The 17,071-nt window shown below is 43.9% G+C and overlaps 1 protein-coding gene across 42 annotated transcripts in view; it reads right to left on the reverse strand.

Annotated features, from left to right (window-relative positions):
- LOC117751967 (receptor-type tyrosine-protein phosphatase delta) overlaps positions 1–17,071 on the reverse strand; it is a 209,584-nt gene that overhangs the window by 143,735 nt on the left and 48,778 nt on the right. For all 42 annotated transcript variants that reach the window (XM_034569081.1, XM_034569066.1, XM_034569075.1 and 39 more), the window contains exon 5: positions 2,334–2,371. The gene's annotated coding sequence lies outside the window, so the exon portion shown is untranslated. The remainder of the gene's footprint in view (positions 1–2,333; positions 2,372–17,071) is intronic.

The following is a 17,071-nucleotide window of genomic DNA, read 5'->3' on the forward strand; positions in this document are numbered from 1 at the left end:
TTAGGTTGAGAAACCCCTCACACACACACTTTACACACAGACACACACACATCCTGCCAAAAAGTGTACCTTAACAGTAATCACCAGTGTGTGGTTTGGCATCATACAAAATCTTTTTCTTTTTTTTGTGTGTGTTGTTGCTACAGGGAACTGCTGAAAAAAGGAATATGAGGAACCTAAAGAGGTTTCTGCTAATTGTAGTTAAAATGAGCCCTCGCAAGCCAGCGGGAACATCGAAGCTACTCTGGCTTTTTTGCAAAATAAAGCCGAAATGATTTGTTTTTCTTTGGTTTGTGCAGGAAAATCAAAGGGGGCCACATGCTTCGAAATCTTAACGACAAACGTGAGCATGAAAGGAAAAACATATATATACGGCATCGCCCGCATTACCATAATGGCATTGCACAGAGTGAAATAAAAATGTTAGCAGATACATTAAGTATGCGCACGCACAGTGACGCCTGAGTAAAGATACACAATTACATACACACAGCCTGAATAAATGCTCGGAGCAGAGCAGGAGACAAAGGAATTAAATGCAGGCTGACTAACAAAGTATGACATGTCCAGGGCCTATCACTAATTATGCCCCCACTGCTACAAACTGTTCCCTTACTATGATCCATTGAAGCAGGAGGCAGTGGGAGAATGGCTGCACATATTATTCCTGATGGAGCATTAGTTAGTTGGACATGAAAATGTTTCAGGATAAGGGGGAAACAAATCTGAATGTAAATTTTAATATGAATCTAAATAGCAAAGACCACCCTATTTTGATTATGTTCTTTTAATCTGGGATTCAGATTTCAACACGACAATGTAAACCTCGAAAAGTTATGGCACTGCCGTAGTTGTGTTTCTTTCGTTTTTGCCATTATCAAGGAAAATGAGTTGCAACGTGCAGTGAACGTGTTGTTTTGCGAAGAACAACTTCAACAGGCTTCTCTCATGAGAATAAATAAGTAGGACGAGGTAATCATTTACTTTACGACCCGAACTTTACAAGTACTATTTACCTGATGCTGCAATAACACTATGTCTCATGAATTCCAGCATTTAACGAGGAGAGATTACGTTTATCTTATCGATGACGTGGAACATTTTGTGTGATCAGCTGATAACCAGGGAAGTAAAGTTGCAAAAACAATCCAAATTGTAAACTGACGGGTTTAAAACGCCTTCATTATGTTTATGCTTGTAATGGAGAGTTCAGTTTCTTCTGGTAGAACTGGGGAAGTTGGCTATTCGCAAGACTGACTGTTTAAAAATAGCTTTTCCTCAGTCACATAAAACAGATCCATGCACGGGATATAAAACTGTCTACAAATCCCGCTTTAAAATATATTTCATGCTGCTTTCAGCATCAGTTAGTTTAATTGTCTTTGTTATGATGATGGTTTCATTCATGCACATATTCTGTCAGTCTCTCTGTGTGGAAAAAAAAACTTCTGGATCGAATCTGTGCCCGTATGACGTAGTGAATCTGGACCGATTCAGAAATGCTTGGACACGATGTAGCAACGGCCTCAAAAGACAAGGTAATGCCAGATGTTGCCCATAATGTATTCAGTGGAAGCGCTGAGTTAATCCCGCCTCTTCCAGGGATGAAGAACAGTTCCCCTTGTTTCAGAGATGGACCGAGACAAGAAAATACTCTTTTAATTGAATTTCCAGATCCCAAATCCTTTCAAGTCGCAATAAGAAATGCAACCCCCGTCGTCTGTGATTGACTCGGGTCGTTTGGGTGAAATAGAGCAAATTCTGTTCCTTAAGCTCTAGACTTTCCAAAACGCAGCTATTGCGCCGTGTCACGATGATGCGTACGTGCTCATCAAACACACAACCATGCGTACACCACAAACCCAAGCAGCTGCGGTTCGTACACACAAACACAAACACATTGAAAACCCCCCCACATATACTCATGCGGTTATCAGATGACCCACATGCCCACTTTAGATTAGTGGCACCGCTCTGGTCTTCCCCACAATGCACAATCGCACGGGGTGAAGGAGATGATGGGTGAGGCCGAGATGTTGTGGCACGCCATTTGTCTTTGTCGGACGGGGGGTTGAACACGGGTTCTTATTGGCTGGCCAGGATTCGCGATTGTTAAAGCGGCACCCCCCCCCCCCCAAGTCCCAGAGACCGTGCTGATTAAACAGCGGGAGACCGTCTCGCTCAACCCTCTGAGGCTCCATTCCTGCTGCAGCCAGCAGTACCACGGTCCTGGGACCGAGCGGAAACGGAAAATCCAACGTCTGATGCCGTCACACATCTATAATGTTGATTGTACCATAATTATAGCATCTGGAATAATGGTGATTTCTTACCTTTCAGCACTCAAGCAACCTTCCCAATAGTTCAAGAGCTGCAGGGAGAGAAAAACCACAAAATGTTAGAGGCTGTTAAGATAAGAAGTTGATGTCGTGTGGGAAAGAGTTCAACAAACACGCATGAAGACAACAGCTGGGTTTTTTTTTTTAGGGAGGGGGGTTTCCTTTCGTTGGGGAATATTTTTTATTCACAGCCACAACAGCATCGTGATCTGCTGCCCAGAGCCGAGCATTAATTCAGCACTGCCATTGCTTTTTATGGTGTAAAGGGCAAACATTTATTACCCACTGATTACATTTGGCAGGCACATGTGTCTGACACTTAAGTCCTTGTAATTTTCCAAGCCGTTACAAAAGAAAAAAAAAATCCCTTCTTCGCCACTGATATTCAATCAGCGCTTGGATGTGGTATATCTCCCATGGATTTCATCAGGAGCACAAGCAAAGGACTTGTGAGAACAAAGGGGGGAAATGGTGAAAGCTTTTTTTAGTTAAAAGGTCAGAGATTGACCCATAAGAAAGAAGGGGGGAATGGGGCATGTTGCTGCCGATTGTGTGCAGGAGGCGCTCAAGGTCTCGTAGATTAACACCAAGTTCCCTTTCAGAAGGGGGGGGGGGGGGGATGGAGAGAGATGGGATAGAGAATTAGTCGTGCGACTGATAAACAGCCGAGCTCCGTGCTCTATTCCCTTCCTCCCCGTTTTCTTTTTTTTCTTCCAGCTGGGAGATAAAATTCAGGCTTGGCAGTGGTTGCCAGCACAATTGATTCTGGCAGAGGAATATGGCTGCAATGAGTATGAGGGCTAAGTATCTGAATAGCTGCTGTCAAAATGCTGAAGGGGAATTTATTTTCGAGTTTTATATGCAAGCTATATCATGGAGTTACGGAGACTAAATGGCTACAGCTTGATGTACAGTACGCCGCCGTTTTCACCGGCGTGTAATCACGGGGCCGCTCAGGCGCGGGCTTATGGGTGCCGTGCCCGGTTTCAATGAAAGCAATGAAAGCATACAGTCGCTTGGATATGACAAATCCCCCCCCTTTTTTCACGTTTTGAAATACGAAATCATTTTTCAAACCATTGTTATAATCGCCGTGAACTTATTCCTGCTCTCCGTGTCAACTTTGCAAAATCTGATGTACTCGAGCTTTAAAAAAAAAAAAAAAGGAAAAAAAAAAATCCTTTCTGATTTGATGCAGGCAGGGAACAAATGATAGAGAGCAACAACACAGAGGGAATTACAGAGAGCTCAGAAAGGAGGGAATTGGTTTCCCCATTGTGTCCGGATCCAGCCCTCCACTAATAAGGCTTCTTGACCGGTGGGGAATACGGAGAAAAAGATTAATAGATCCACTCAAGCAATCAGCACGCAATGAGGGAGCCACCTGTCAGAGGTCCTGCCGCTCTTTGTAGATTTATGGCTAATAATTGGACATGAATGTAGCCGCTGCGGTGCTATCAGAGCCTCGCAGGGTCAGCCGGCAGAAGGAAATCAATCTGTTTGTTTTATGCTGAACACTGCGAAAGACTGCGGAGATGGGGGAAATAAATCTAAATAGATTTGAAGGGAATATACTAAGAATAAACTTGGACTGGATTTTAACTTTTTCTTTCCTGAAATAAATCCCATTTAAAGGTCCAGTGTGTACGATTTAGGTGAAAGGGTTCTATTGGCAGACAATTAATATAAAATAACCCTAACGATGTTTTCACTGGTGTGTTTCATCTAAATTGTACAAATTGTTGTTTTCTTAACCCTAGAATTGGCCGTTCATATTAAAATACTTTACATTGGGGCCAGGTCCTCTCTGCGGAGGCCGCCATTTTTTTTTTTAGAGTAGCCTAGACTGGACAAACTAAACACCTTTTGAGTTTTTATGAAAACTGAACGTTCTCGACAACAGGTTCTCTGTCATGTTTGGAAGGGTGAGGTGAGGGGTATTCAGCTGCAACATGCAACTTCACCACTAGATGTCACTAAACTCTATACACTGAACCATTAATGATGCCCAAGCCCTGTCTTATTATAAGAAGAAGAAGAAGAAGGAAATAAAAAGTATTTGTTTATATATATATTATAGTGTTTAATATGTTAGCATGTCTGACATTCCTACAAGTCATTCAACAATATGCTGTAAAATATACTTAAGGCTTCTAATTGGGTAGTTTATGAAAATAATGCTCTAATCATTTGTAAACACTCCACAGAGAGCTCCGCGGAGAGTTCACCTGCAGTTTGACACCGTATCAGGTGCTAGATTAAGTCTTAACTATCCCTAAATATAGTGAAGCTACAGCACATAGAACAAATGGGGAAATTCTGCATAATGACCTTCTTAAAAAACACCATCTGTTGCGCAGCACAACCACAGCAAAGCGAGATTATCCAGCGAGGCTGAAAGAGTCGCTTTACGTGACACCCGCAGTGTTCCACTTCACTGTATGTGGCAAAACACATTTCCTCCACGTGGCTAAGTTTGAAACTGTGTTTTTTTTACGCTCACTTCATTCGAATAGTGATTAATAGAATGGTAAGACTAGATGGGCACAAACTAGATCCCGACGAGGAGGAGAACGGGAGTGGTTTGACGCTTTCATTTGTGTATGCGACAGGGGATCAAGCAAAGAAAGGGATATTATCCTGTTGTAGGTAAACACAGTGTGGGAGTATCGAACCCGATGAACGGTGATGATGTGCTGCCCACCTAAAGAACCCTCAGGCGTTGGCACTCCATTTACTCCAACACCGGTGTCCCTCTCCTCCCCCTGCGCCAGCGCACGTCCTCCCATCCGACTCCACGTTTATACACTTCCATTTTTTAAAAACATTTTCTTTTTCTGCACACCGCGGTGTCAGGGTCACTGTCCTCTCAAGCCCACCCACCCCTCTCCACCATCACCACCACCATCCTGCACATCCCCTTCCTAGTCTGTCTGTCTGTTTTTTTTTTTTTTTCCGTTTTTTTTCACCCTCTTTCCAAATTCTCTGTCCATTGCCCTCCTGACAGCAACACATCAACCTGGGTGCAATTTAAAAAGCCCTTCAACAGCTGCCATTCCACAGGGTTGGCTATCAGTCCAGCTGCCAAAGCCCCGACAGGGACTCTGCTTCAGCAAGCAACTTTGAACGTCAGGTTGGTTCCCCCCCCCCCCCCCCGCCCCCCCCCCCCCCCCCCCCCCCCCCGCCCCCCCCGCCCCCTCCCCAGTTCCAAATGGAACGAAGGTGAAAGACTCTATTTCTCAAAGATTGGCTCAGCTGAAGACAGGGTGACTGAGGGGGCGGGGGGGCATCGCTACTTCCTTTCCTGACATGTTGCCGCCAACATCTGGCACGCAGCGTTGTGGCGCGGAGAGAAATGGTTGACTTTTTACGAGGGCTGATGAATATGATTTTAATGACGCCAGCATGAAGTGGCGTCTTGGATTATACTTGTAAACAGTGTGAGGCTTTGGGGTGAAAATAAAAGGCTCTTGGGAGAGTAAGAATATTTGAGGCTCTGTTGAGATTTATTACTTGCCTCTGTGTTTTGGAGCTAGAGCAGTGTGTGTGTGTGTGTGTGTGTGTGTGTGTGTGTGTGTGTGTGTGTGTGTGTGTGTGTGTGTGTGTGTGTGTGTGTGTGTGTGTGTGTGTGTGAGCGCGCTCGCCTGGCTGCATGTGGACACTGCATACATTGCTTGCCCGTGTTGCCTGAAACAATGAAGTGAAAACAGCTCAGGCTCGAGGCTGGGCAGCCTGCTGCTGTGCACTTCTCTCCACCATATGTCTTTGTCAAAAATATTTGCTGTGCGCCGAATGAGGGATGAAATCAATCCAAGTGCCCCCCCCCCCCCCCCCAGTTGCTTCTTCTTGAAGAAAAAAATGTATACTGATAGTTGCCAGTTCAGCCCACATTGTCAAATGTAACAACTGGCCACCAGTGACATTTGCAGACAGACCATCTGGTCTCCAGTGTCCAGTAGTCGTTTAGGGGAAGAATGGGATGGCTGCAGCCTTTCTCTTGTGTCAATTAGCAACTGGAAGAGATGGATGTGAGAACTGCTGTGGCGTTATGGACCAATCAAAGATGTGTGCTATGTGCCAGTAGGGAAATGTGTCGAGGTGGTCCGCAGGCACCAGTGCAGTAAAATTTTTCACTTCGAATGGCTGAACAGATGTACATGCTGGCCTTCGCTTTCCTCACTTTCACCCACTCAGCTGGACTTCGGCTTCACTCTATCTGCACTGCCTGGAGATAAAATCAACAGCGCAGGCAGGTTGTGTCAGGGCGCCTGGTAACACCGACTACGCTCCAGTAATAAAAAACTCTTTTAAAGTTGTGTTTAGTATCCAGCTTTTTCAAAATGCTATACATCCACTTTACGTTTGGATATTGGTCATATGCAAATATCCAGCAGTCGTCCAAACAGCCGCTGCGGATGCCGAGGTCTATTCAGTAAAAGGCGATCTCAGCTGAATTATGTAAGTGCTGCGTAGCTGAAGGAGCGATGCGGTTTTCAACTGCAGCTTCTGGACCGGCTACAGCCATTGTGTCGTGGACTCATGCTGTCCACCAAAGCTTTTAGTGCGTTGTGTAGCAGCAGCACTTTTGCCCAAAGCCATAAGACCACATGAACAAAAGCTCCAGTTGGCTGGGTCACGCTGCGATGTACCTGGGGGATGTCTCGCGTGTTTTGCATGGACGAGGTAGGGGAATCGCTGGGTCCATTAACCTGAGAGAGGGCTGCAGCTTCCAAGGCTGAAAAAAAATGGCCCTGAGCCAAGCTGGCATTACGGGGGGAGGCATCTTCCCCGATTCCCATTCACCAAAGAAAGTTAATGGAGTTGAAGTGGGTCGTCTCGACTGAAATTAAACCTGATTCCAAAGGAAAAGGCTTTGATGTCGCAGAGATTAAGCGCTTTGTTGTAATCACGATGTGCAAATCCTGACTAGTATCACTCTCGCAGGGAGAAACCCTTTTTTTTTTCAAGGTCTATCGGTGGTGTCTTTGAAAAGTATGGTTTCTGTTTGACCGTGAGTCACGACTGTGTTCAGGGGAATGGGGCACATCATCTAAATTGATTATAATAAAGAAACATCTTTTCTTTTGGCAGCACTTCAGGTGAGAGTGAAGAAAATATACAGAAAAGCAAGTAAAAAAAAAAAAAAGAGGGGATGAACTGTATGTTCTTTAGAGTTTTTCTATTTGCAGCAAATAGGTCATGATACCTTTCCAAATCTGTTGTTCAGGAATACTTTTAGCATAGTCATGTGTGTCTAATTCCCCCCCCACCCCACCTACTCGTGTCTGTAGCTCTAACAGCTCCTCTTTAGCCAACGTGGTGGGAGAAGTCATGGATCTCTGGTGGGATTTATCAGCTAATGGTCGACGTGTCCTTCCTGTGCCCTTCTGTAATAGCCAAGCGTCATTAGTGAGAGGGCCCCGGCCATCCATATGTTTCAATAATTACCTTGCACCTCTGTCAGGGCACATACAGAAACCCTGGGCTTCCATCACGGCATTGCAGACAAAAAGAAATGACGAGGGAAGTCTGTTTTTAAAGCAGCTGAAGGTGAAAATGTTCAGCTTTTATCACAAAGGGGAGGAAGCTGTGGGGCAAGCCTCAGCCTTGCAGAGGCAGCAGTCTGTGCACTGTGAGTGACACGTTATTTCTCCGTCACCCCCCCTGCCACTACCCGTCCTAACTCCCCCCAAATCTCAGACCTCAATCTATTTTCTGCCTGGCTAGTCTTATGAAACTGCATATATTCTGTCAGATTACTCCCACCTAATTCCCAGACTGTTTAGTTCTCGGCTGTTTGAGGAGCAGATTTGAAAAACGAGGGGCCGAAACAACACGGGATGTGTGAGCTGATCAGACACACACACACACACACACACACACACACACAAAACACACACACACACACACACATACAAGCACATCTTTGTGTTTAAAATTCAAATTCATGGTTTCCTGATCCTGTGATGTTGTGAATACATTAGGAATCATGTGTAAGGTCTCAGTGGAACATTTTTACATGTGTATTATATTATCATGATAATTGGCACCTCTACCAGATATTCCTTATGCGCATATAGTAGGAATGTACAGCCTCGGTTGTTCATATACATGTTTATGGAAGCTCATGTTTTATAACTGCACTGTTTATATTAACAGGCAGCCTCAGTGAAATGAAAATGACCTTTAGTTCAATATTTTTCTTGAGTAGGCCAATAGGTATGTTGCCTTATATTGATATATCCTTAGTTAGATATTTTCTGTTCGTATCTTTCACAAGAAGACTATTTTTTTTTCAAAGGGTTCATTGACTATATGTAATTTGCCGGGAATTTACCTTAATGCCGCACTTCATTCTGGCCCTGAGCCGGTGCTGTGCGTAAAAAAAAACGGCTGCATGAGAGACAACAGCTAATAAAAATGCAGGAGAAACGGATGGTCTGTTATTGCAACAACTCAGAACTAACGGGGCAAGAGTATTTTTATGTGCCACTTGGAGAAAATCACCTCGCAGAAGGGCCACCGCTACACTTGAGCCATGTGAAGAAAATACACAAGTACATGTAGTTTAAATCATATTTGCCACTTAAGGGACAGCAATAAATCAAGCTGTGAGTCGAGAATTTGCACAGTGGCACCTTATAGAATTGTTATGCAAAATAATATTCACAATCAAGTGTTATTTCTCTCTGCTGATTGGTGTTAGTGGATTATTTTGGGTGAAAACTGGCTGCCTGTTGCTCACAGTGTATAAAAGTGTTTAAAATATGTGGACTGAAAAATGCCCAAACACTTTTTAGACTCGAGAACACAGAAGAGGGAATTTCTGTAGAAGTGGTTCTCGAACATGGGCTTGCCCCTCTTGAGAAGCCAAGAATCATCCACCCTGCATTGTTTATCAGTCATTAACAATGATAGGAAAAGCAAATAATAATAAAAAAGGAACCAGGTTGAATTTTAGAAATAAAGGTCAATATAATCTTGTATGCAACTCCATTTTCTTTTTAACTTGGTCATCTGGCTCTGTGCCACCAGAGGGACCCTGCCTTGACCTTTATCCTGTTATAAAACAATTTAATCAATAGTTACATAACTGGAGAAATTACAGCTTCTTTACACAATGAACAGGAGACTTACTTTAGCACAGTTATTCAGTTGGTTTTTTTTATCTGACACTAAAATAAGCTTTACATTCAGGTCATGCTGACAATTCCGGACCTTTACATAAAGCCCACTGGAGCATAACAGGGAAAATGGCAAATGCATCGGTTCACAAAGTCAGTATTCCTCTCATTGTCTACAATGCAGCTGCAGTGTTTGCAGCCAGATGACTAAACTGTCCTTGGCCACTGCAACATACAATTCCTTCAACGCAGTGATATTAAAAATGAAGGCATTAGCTTAACGGCCATTCGATAATGTAAATTTGAATGAGCTTTCCTGCTGCATTGGTTAATGCAGATTGATAAACTTACCATCTCTCTGCTGATAAACCTTGAGGTGATTTATTGATGTGTTTTGAAATGACACCTCATTCAAAATCAGAGCGAACACAGACATCGTTTTTAGATACAAGGAGGATATGGTTTGTTACATTTGATTTGAAAGTGCGATGTGTTAGTTATATTATATCGTTATCTGATAGTTGTCCAATTACTCCTCTATCCTGGATTTTGGATTTTGGAAGTATTGTACTGTGCAATTCATTTCCAACCAGGTCAAAGATCTTTCTTGAAAGGTTGGAATTCAATCTTCAAACACTTTTTTATATATTTGTATTCCACTATATTTATCCCACTGGAATATCCCTGTCTTGCATTGCTAATGTCATTGGTTATCTCTATCATCATACTCCAAATGTGAACAATATCATCATCATCAAGGTCCAAAGGATGCACCTGAATGTCTGGTCATACCTGTCTTTCCTCTTAACGTGGAACACACTTGTTTCTCGATGCATTCATCCAATCCCCCGGCCCATCTACCCTCCCAAGAATGAAAATCTCCGAACATCACAACCCACAAAAGAAGTTGCTAAGCCATTTGGATCAAGAATCTCCCCAGGCAAATCAGCAATTAGAGCCTAAGCTGCCTCGTAAAATCAATTAGGAATTGTAGTATATTCTGCAGGTACATACAGTGGCTGGCACCTCTCTAAATGGACCCAGGAAAAGGGTGGTTTAAAACTGCCTGTGCGGGAGACTGTAATCTGCAGCGCTTGGTCACAGAATGTCTATAAAACCGTACTCTCTTGTTGGGTAAGGCTCCGTATTGTGGGATTACTCTAGTTTGCTAAGGAACAAAAAGTTTTGAAAGCAGATGCAACATTGTAAATTATTTATCTTAAACAAATCTATATTTAAATACTAAGTCTATATTTGTAATGTAGACTAAAGTAGACTGAATATGAAGATGGATCAACACGTCTCTATGCAGCTAAAACAAATATGCTTTGATAGATAGATGGATAGATGGATAGATATATAGACAATTTGCACTTTGACATACATCTGTGTGAGAAGAACGGCCCAAATTGACAGAAACCATCTCTCAAAAATAATTTATTTAACTTTATAGTTTGGCCAGTGTCCCACCCTTTAACATAAGGGGAGGTGGGGTGCATGGGCTATACTGCAGCCAGCCACCAGGGGGTGATCGAGATGCCTTGGTTTCACTTTTCTGGAGACGTCATGTCGTCCATCTTTATAGACAGTCTATGATTTTAATTTATTTCCCCTAATATTGTGACCTTCAATCTTGGTTAAACCTTCGATACTGACATTTTACCCGAGTCACACTGGCCCTGAAATCAAAACAATGGGCTGAAAGAGGCTGTAATGCTCCATGAAGCCGAGGGGAAGTGCACAGTCAGGTGATAATTCTCTGTGGGCGATTCTCTATAAGTGAACACGTCTCTCATTACACATGGTCATTTTACCCTTTGTTACAATATTGACTATAGGTGCTTCTGACTTCACTTTAAGCATTGGGGGGAAAAAAGGGGGTTTTGTCATGGAATATGATTTTGCTTTGTAAGCACTCAGGTGTGAAACCATCAGAGTGAGACATTTATGCCCCCCCCCCCCCGCGCCCCCCATCCCGCGAAAGCTGCTCCTTCAGTTATCGCCGCGATTATTAATGAGATCGACATTTTCAATTATCCGTTTCCTGCCTTTACTCGGCTCTCCGAGAGCACGGCGAACGAACAGCTGTTAGCTTTGACAGGGTAGGGAGACGTGTGATAGCGAACAAAGAGGGCAGCATCTGCCTCTTTGAGGGATGGTGCGTTGCTTCCCATCAATATCTTCGCGAAGGCGTACCACCGCTGCAGCACATTTCCTCCAGGTGTATCTAATACAGTCGGACGCGACACGATGTACCAGTGTTGGCTAAGTTATGCAGACAGACATGTGGTGTGTTTAATGTTTCCTCCTGGAACTGAGCACACTCGAATGTGACCCGAAATAACTCGGCTGTTTGATGCTCTTCAATGCCTCTATCCTTAGAAACAGGGCCATATATAAACATCGCTGCAGAACTACTTACTGTATAGCGGCTCTCTCCCTGGGGTAATGTGGCAGATGTTAACTTCTTCCTCAACGTACTACACAAGCCGCTTTCCTGACATTTCCTGCCTGTGTAGTGACTGCTGGCACATTCACAACAGCCTTTCAGGGTTGTTTAACGTCTAGCAAAGATTTTGTCGGCGACAATATGGGTCATGTGGAGGCATGGGGCATTTTTTATTTATTTATTTTACTTTTACCAAGGTCAGTAGGTCTCTTTTGGCTTATGGCCTATTCAGCTGGGAGCTGTAATTAGGCCGTGAAACAATGTATCATACCGAGTTAGTCACCAGCCCCAGTCGCTCAGTAGTACTATGCATCACCCTTGGTAGCACCGCGTCGAGTATTTGGAAGGCCGCAGTCAGCCCACAGGGGAATCATTAGTTCATATGTAAATATGAGAAATGGATGCTGGTTTCACCTTGCCTGCCTGGATTGGAAGTGTAGCACCTCGGGAATGACAAAGAAGGGTTACGTAGCCTAGCCACCGCTAATGCCTTTGGTTACTGGTGTAGTCATGATCTCGCATGCTAACTGGGGAATAGTTGCAAGGATACCTGCTAGAGATTTAAAATAAACACACCAATGATGCTGTGTTTACTCAAAATAAATGCACATAGAGTTAGACGGCTGATTGCTTTGCATGACTATGTTGCCTATTCCGTCTTGGTACAGTTGTTCGTGTGCTCCCACGAAGGCGTGGAGCCGTTTTCAAGTGGCTTTCGCATTCCTATAGTGTTTGTGAGAGCATGCATGCCCCGCCTCGGTGAAATAGCTTCACGCTGAGATCAGTGGAGCGCACGTAGTTCGGCAAGCGCTGTTGTACATTCTCACTTTTGCACATCACAGGAGATGCAACAGCTCATTCTTCCTCACTGGGCCACAGTGAGTCAAAGATGCAAATGCGGGCATTCATGCATGGAACCCCTGACCTCGGTCGGCAAGTCTGAAATTATAGAGCAGCCAGCATTTTCCACTCTACTAAAAGAACGTGAAACATGCAGTGGCTCATTTGTATTTTAATTATTTATATATATATATATACATTTATTTATTGGTGTTTGTGTGTGTGGGTCTGTGCAGGAAAAAAAAACATCCACACATCCTCTAGCTTGTAGGAGCAAAAAAAACCTAAAATGATGAGAAACATCAGAGAGTGACATATTTAGTCTGAATTTCCATGCTGGCATTTCAGACAAGATTATATCTGGTGCGCTGAAGTCAGGGGATTTCACAGTCGGGTCAAACCGCAGTAAATACTCCGAGCAGAAACACAAGTTCAGAGTCTAAACTGTAACATCGGTATACAGGTGTGTGCACAAAGCCAGACAGCAAAAAGGCTCCAGACGGCAGCGTGTTCGAGTGTTTTGAGGGGAATCTGAAATATGTATCGCCGGAAAATTCAGTGTGACAAGCAATACGATGACACACTTCTTTTTTCACTGCATTGCTGCGCCGCCTTCATGTCCGTGTATGCTGCTGTCTGCGGCGATTACTTACGGCATCAATGTGCACTTTGTGGGGGAAAAAAAGTGATGTACTCTGTTCATATTCCGTGAGCCTTCGAGCATCGTGGGAGGCGAGCGGCCGTACAGTGGAATACAAATCACCCTAAACAGGCAATATAAACAATGATATGGTTTTTTTTTTTTCTCCCTTTAATATAAATATATATCTCAAGTTACCTGAATGTCAACACCGTGCAGCTCTGCAGGAAATTTGCTCTGCACAAATCATATTTGGCCGCGAAATCAAAGAGCAAGAAAACGCTCCATCAGCTCCCATAAGCATTTCAACAAACAGTCAATAGTGTTGAGGAACCAATGTGTCACACAGCTGGGCAGATTTCCAGCGGTCCTTGTGTGTCGGGTGCTTCTGGGGTAAGGAGAAGATGGGGGGGGGGGGGGGAACCAACAACAACAACTGGGCTGTGCTTGCGTCGTCCAAGCCGCGAGCCACTGGAGTGGAACGTGGGGAAAAATAATTAGCACAATAACGTGGTGAAAAAGGAAAAATGCAACATGAGGAAATCAACTGTTAAGGAACATCTGAGGCCGCGACAAGCCGTGCCTACAAGCATATGCTCCTCCGGTGTTTTCAACAATGTTCAATTTTCAGTCCCTGCAGGGAAAAAAAAAAAAAAACTGCCTCTATTTATAGAACGAACCCAGTTATCTAACTTCAAGGATTCCTCAAGCCAGACGTTGGCTTTGCTCCTGTCATCAGGGCTAATTTAATAGACATATATATATATAACATACTCTCACCAATTAAACACAACTTTAACTGCAGCCTTTATGGTTTGTTTTACACACCAACAAAACTCCTTTCACGGACCAGTTTACATACCAACCAGCAGGGGAAAACCTAGCTCCTCCTTGCTCCATTATATTCATGTTTATTCATATCAAAGGGACAATGCACACTGATTACCATGCATACTTTAGTGTAGCATGTAAATTTGCCAGATTTAGCCACAAAGGCCAGTTTTTATCTGCAGATGGTTTAAAGAAAAGTACAAATAATACATCATATAATCAATAACACAGATTTTCTGAAAACCTGAAGTTACATGGGAGCTCAATGCTGAGCTCAATCCTCCAGCTAAAAAAGATTGTGTCCTCACGCGGCGCCGCCACCACTTCAGTCTATCACTCAGCCGAAGTTCATTCAGTGGCGTTTGTCGACAGCACGTTGGCCACCGCTTCATATAATCAGGAGTCCTTAACTGTGAGGTGTAATTATCTGTACCTATATGGTCCTCCCACTCAGTCTATTCTGCTGGAGCTTGCAGCAGCAGCTCGCCTGAATTGGGGGGTATTTATACAGGAAATTAAGGTGTAATTAAAATTGGTCTGGTGCTGAAGGGGCTGAAGGTGATTACGCTCATTAGCATAGTACACTGATTTCTTTTTTTTTGGTACATTTTTATGCTGCCTCCACATTTACGACTGGTGCGAACACATTTTAGACAGCCATCGTTTTTTAATAATTCAAAGAAAAACCCAAACTTGGGGATGTTTATAAGAAGTGTTAATGCGTGATAACAGTTTGCATTCTCACCGTAACGCCAGGGTAAGACAAAGTGATTGACTTGCCAACGGTGTAAGTTAGTAAAAAGTCTCAAGTCTAAATTTACTGCTTCATATTGAAGGCGTGGAGCAGATGTTTTTTTTCTTCTTCTTCTCCTGAGTGAATCACCACCACATTGTTCAAGATAAGATTAGAATAGAAAATGGTAAGCAGGGAAACAAGATTCTTTGCGAGAATCTGATGACAAATTACTGGAAGTGGACCCCAGAAAATAAACATGAGCATCCAGCTCATTTTTCACGGGCACAACATTATCTAATTTGCTCCATCGGGCTTGTTTTGAAGCAAATGGGGGGCTATTATATGGGCTGCGGACCAAGGAGAAAGTCATTACTTCTCACATTATCACTGGAAATGTGAGGGGGTGGGGGTGGGGGGCTGAGCTCTGTCGCTTCATCCTGGTGGCAGGCTGAAGCCTCGGCATCTCGTCCAGGTTGTAAATGGACCCCTCTCGGCTGATACGCCATTGCGTCCTAAGCCATCCCTGATATTTGGTGAAGGGATGTCATGACTGCTCCAGCTGTCACCGGCACAGCTGTTCGCTTTCCCCTTGAGTGAGCAGAGCTGCCTTCGCCCCGCGGCTTGATGGCGTGCGCATGTACGGGCGCGAGTGTGTCCGAGCACAATGCTTGCAGGGATACTGGCAAGGTGTGCTAGCAAAAACAGCTCATTCCAAGATGCAGGAACAGAAACAGCCGTGCACGAGTAAATTGGCAGACACAAGGCTAGGAGGCGGTATCACTACGTGTTTGAAATGATTCTTCGGCTGAAGATTCATTGAGGTCAGAAGGACATTTTCTTATTGTTATGAAGCGACGTGTTGGGGAATCTTGTGCTGTACCTTTGCTTCTCGTCCAAAAACCCCTTCAGGAGAACCTGGAGAAAAAGTGCCGCTGATGTATGCAAACGTGATTGATCCGTGTCCCCTTTGGCCTGGACAAGCATTTACTTTATCAAAAGCCTCTTCACACCACGCCTGTGTACCTCTTGAGGTCTAGGTGTCCAAAGCGCTAAAAGGGGCCATATTGATCGCAAACTGAAACAGCCAGTTATGATGAATGGACACTCGCTAAATCAAATTCAGAGATTAATCGGCCGGCGGCGGTGTCATTAGGGCTTTGTGATGGGTGAATTAATATGGTGATTAAATAAGAGCTTGCTACTATGTCACCATGTCACTTCTGACAAGCTGACCCCAGATCAGCTGGCAATGGACTAAAAGACACTTAATCATCTTCCACCTATATAGTGTCTCTGACCTTTGGCATATACATATATCATCTGTGGGTTTTCCTCACACTTGCTTGAGTCCGTCGGTCGAATGAGGAGAAACTACTCGCTCAGGCTCGCCCAATTCTTTTATTTGAATGTAATTGGTGAAAAAAAAAAAAAAGGAATCCCTTGATAAACAGAGAAAAAGAGCACAGCCATTGTGTTAGCTCCAACACAGCAGAATGTGAAAAGACTGTGAACTGTTTTTCTGCATCTATATCGGTGGAGCTAATAAAAGTATTCTTGGCTGGCAGGAAAATGCAAATGCTGACAAAATCAATGCGCCCCGCTGCCAAATCCACGGACACCAGCGAGCAGATTTGGCTCGTTTTGCGAACACGCCATACATACACACGCTCACACGTGTACACACACACACGCACTCGCACACGGAGACAAATCTGTGATACACAGTGTCCCTGTGACCCTCATGCTCCATATGGTCAAGAAGGGGGCAGAGAAAATAAGCACACAGCTCTGTGGTTGACTGCAGCTTGGCAGCCAGCAAAGCCCCGAGGTCCGTGGTGTTGAAGCAACATAGCGTTGGCCGGTACAACCCTCTTTTCCGTACCAATGCTCCTGTCCTGCTTCATATACTGTAGTGTAGTGGATAAACATGGTGGTTGCGGGGGAAATAACAATGGCATTTTTCTTTTTCTTTTTTCTTTTTGGACTTAGCTGTGCCTGATTTGATGCATCATGAAAGAAGCAAAACAAACAAAACATACAGAAATCATGTGTGTACAAAGTGTGCGGCTACACAAAGAGAGATGCACGTTGAATATACAACGAAGACGAACA

Source organism: Hippoglossus hippoglossus, chromosome 18, assembly GCF_009819705.1.
Source record: "Hippoglossus hippoglossus isolate fHipHip1 chromosome 18, fHipHip1.pri, whole genome shotgun sequence".
NCBI lineage: Eukaryota > Metazoa > Chordata > Actinopteri > Pleuronectiformes > Pleuronectidae > Hippoglossus > Hippoglossus hippoglossus.